The following is a 3,842-nucleotide window of genomic DNA, read 5'->3' on the forward strand; positions in this document are numbered from 1 at the left end:
GAAGATAACAAATCTCGCAGAAGCATTTAGACATAACTAAAACTTAAGAGACATAAGAATACCCTATACTTAACAAACACTTTAAAAGAAAATAAATCTTAAAGAAAAAGTTTTACCACCAACTCTAATACTGTAACTCTTTGAAGATACAGTACCTGCATGAGAAATTAGTACACAGGGACTCCTGTTGTTCATTTTAACAATTAACAGCCTATGTATGATGTCAGTGATCACCTGAGCACTTGACATGAGCTGCCTTTTGAATCTGCAAACTCTGTCAGTATTTAGATAAGGACATAAACAACGTAGAAGTTCTTTTCTCCCTAGAGAAAAGGACATCCTTCTTTGATGACCATTCCTTCCACTGGGGGCTCACCCAGTGAGGTCCTTCATGTAGGGACACTTTTTGCACCAGTGTCCTGGCTTTCCATTTCTGAAATGCTCTCGTGGGCTTTTCAGCCAGATCAGATGCCTTAGGGCTGATTCTGAGGTCAGAGTGCCACTTACTGCTGCTGGCACTGGAGGAGCCTGCTGTATGGACCGCTTCCCATGTTGGAACTTGCACTCCTCATTAATTCTGTCTATTATTGTTTCTAAACACGTAATCATACTATATGATCACTTTCACACTTAAAATTCCATTTTTGCCATCCAGCTCAAGGGGATTTGGGACCCCTAGGCAAGTTTTCAAACTGCAAACTTAGAAGTCCAAGTCCGTAAGGATGTATGCAGGACTATATAACTGAACAATCACTTTGTAGGACCTGAAGAGATAAAACAGACACAGTTCTTTGCAAGATAAACTATCCCTAAGCATGTGACTTTGATATATGGCATTAGGCATAATACTTACACCTTAGAAGCTCATTTGTACATAAAATGGGGTCCACTATTTTACCCAGCCCACTGAGGGGATTGTAAATTTTTTTTCCTCTTTTATTTTTTTAACCTAGTGTGAAGCTTAAAATATTGCTTAGTCTGAGAAATGTCATTCTAGACTGCCACGCCACTCCTTGGATACCAATTCTCAGGAGGGCCAAAAGAAAGCTGCCTGGTCTGAGATGATGTTGGGAGGGCCTGAAATGCCTGGGAATAGAATCCCAGGAGGCCAAGAGAATGAGTGTAGGGCAAAAATAACAAACTAAAAGAATAAACCTGTGCTAAAGCTGAACTAGCATGAAGCTAAAATAACAAATTAAAATAATACACCAGTGTTAAAGCTGAACCAGGGTGAAACCACAAGAAATTAAAATAATAAACCAGCATTAAGGCCAAAATAACAAGCTAAGATAATAAAACGTCACTCCAATAATTAGGCATGCATCACGTGGACAGCCACAGGGGCCGCCATCATGGGGTGGAATCTGTTGCCCGTCTTCCAGTAAGCGTGGAAGTCCTCATGAGGGCCACCATCTTGGTGACCCCATGTCCTGCCTGGGGAATGCCATCTTGGTAACCTCGTGTTTCTAATGGAGGCTGCCATCTTGGGACAAAAGTTCTACCCTCCATGGCAGGAAATGGAGACTCCACCAAATTTAAAGTTCTGCCTTCCTGATGCTAAAATATTTCTGTTATCGGTGAATGGCAGAGTTCTTGTCTTCGTGCAAGAAAAAATTCAGGCGTGAGACAGAGAGTAGTGGAAAGTAAAATAGCAAGGTTTATTAGGGAAGGGACATCGTAAGAACGGATGGGGGCTGGCGCCGCGGCTCACTAGGCTAATCCTCTGCCTTGCGGCGCCGGCACACCGGGTTCTAGTCCCGGTTGGGGCGCCGGATTCTGTCCCGGTTGCCCTCTTCCAGGCCAGCTCTCTGCTGTGGCCAGGGAGTGCAGTGGAGGATGGCCCAAGTGCTTGGGCCCTGCACCCTCATGGGAGACCAGGATAAGTACCCGGCTCTTGGCTTCGGATCAGCGCGGTGCGCGGGCTGCAGCGCGCTGGCTGCGGCGGCCATTGGAGGGTGAACCAACGGCAAAGGAAGACCTTTCTCTCTGTCTCTCTCACTGTCCACTCTGCCTGTCAAAAAAAAAAAAAAATGGATGGGCACCTCTCCAGACAGAACCTGAGAGAGAGTGCCCAGTCACTCAGACTGGGGGAGAGCGAGGTTACATGGTTGAGTGGAGAGTACACCTGGCCAGGCCAGGCGGGCGGCTCAGCAGAGAGGCAGAGGGCTGAGCACACAGTCCAGTTGAGGCTGGGGGTTTTTAAGGGGATGGGTCTTTGTCTTCTTACCTCTGCTCCTCTTGGAACAAAGGACTTCTTGGATGTAAACAGAAAAACTCCTATCTGAGTTTTCCCCCTGAAGTTATCAGACAGGGGGTGGGTAGAAGGGGCTGGGTGCATTTGAAGTGCAGATGCTGGGCTGCACCTGGAAGATTATCAGGCAGAAGGGGCAGGGACCCCCTGGCAGGTTATCTGGCAGAAGGGGGCAGGGCAGGATGCGAATACTGGGCTACCCCTGAAAGGTTATCAGGATGACTTTGAGATGCATATGCTGGACCTAGATGTCAACTCTTTAGGCCTTTATGTCACACACACATAAGCTCATATCTGACTTCCTACCTAACATTTCTAGGCAATGAGACCTGCTCCCCTGTCCAAAATTACCAATTGAAAGCATGCCTAGGCCAGCGTCGCACTCACTAGGCTAATCCTCCACCTTGCGGCGCCGGCACACCAGGTTCTAGTCCTGGTCAGGGCGCCGGATTCTGTCCCAGTTGCCCCTCTTCCAGGCCAGCTCTCTGCTGTGGCCAGGGAGTGCAGTGGAGGATGCCCCAAGTACTTGGGCCCTGCACCCGCATGGGAGACCAGGAGAAGTATCTGGCTCCTGCCATCGGATCAGCGCGGTGCGCCGGCCGCGGCAGCCATTGGAGGGTGAACCAACAGCAAAGGAAGACTTTTCTCTCAGTCCATCTCTCTCACTGTCCACCCTGCCTGTCAAAAAAATAAAAAAATAAAAAATAAAAAAAAAGAAAGCATGCCTGGCCAGTGCTCTGGCATAGTGGGTAAAGCTACCACCTACAGTGCCAGCATCCCATATGGGCACCAGTTCAAGTCCCGGCTGATCTAGTTCCAACCCAGCTCTCTGCTGTGGCCTGGCAAAGCAGTAGAAGATGGCCCAAGTCCTTCAGCCCCTGCTCCTCTGTAGGAGACTTGGAAGAAGCTCCTGGCTCCTGGCTTTGGATCAGTTCAGCTCCAGCCGTTGCAGCCAACCGGGGAGTGAACCAGTGGATGGAGGACCTCTCTCTCTCTCTCTCTCTCTCTCTCTGTGTGTGTGTGTGTGTGTAACTCTGAATTTCAAATACTTAAATAAATCTTTAAAAAAAATCATGCCTGATTTGAAAAGCAAAGAACCTGAAGCAGACCAGAATTTTTTGGTACTGTTTAAGCCTGTCTGCGAAACTTAAAAAAAAAAAAAAGTCTTAATTTTTCCATTCAGAAACTATGTAAAATGTCCTTAAAAATACATCACAAACAATTTCAAAACTTCTGTATATTGATAAACTCTCACAAACTGGCTCTCTGTTAAAACCTTTCTCCCACTTTTCTGCCCAAATTCCGTTAAAGCTAACATCACATTCTCCTCAAACTACTGAAAGGAAAAGCACCAAAAAAATCAATCCTTGCATTTTTTACAGCCTCTTCCCAAATGAGCACTGAGGGGAAGTTTGACCTGAAGCAAATGCTAATACAGCACATTCCTGAGGGAAGCAAGACCAGAGAGAAGAGGCGGGGATGCAGAAACAGTGTGAAGCAATTGGAAAGTCCCTTACCATGCCGCCCTTTTTCAACAGACCAAACAAATATTTAGTCCCTCCATGGTCACCAAATGTTATCATGGGGCCTA

The 3,842-nt window shown here is 46.9% G+C and overlaps 1 long non-coding RNA gene across 10 annotated transcripts in view; it reads right to left on the reverse strand.

Annotated features, from left to right (window-relative positions):
• The window catches only part of LOC103350379 (uncharacterized), a 547,263-nt gene that overhangs the window by 83,626 nt on the left and 459,795 nt on the right, over positions 1-3,842 (reverse strand). The window lies entirely within an intron of this gene.

Source organism: Oryctolagus cuniculus, chromosome 4 (assembly GCF_964237555.1).
Source record: "Oryctolagus cuniculus chromosome 4, mOryCun1.1, whole genome shotgun sequence".
Classification (NCBI taxonomy): Eukaryota; Metazoa; Chordata; class Mammalia; order Lagomorpha; family Leporidae; genus Oryctolagus; species Oryctolagus cuniculus.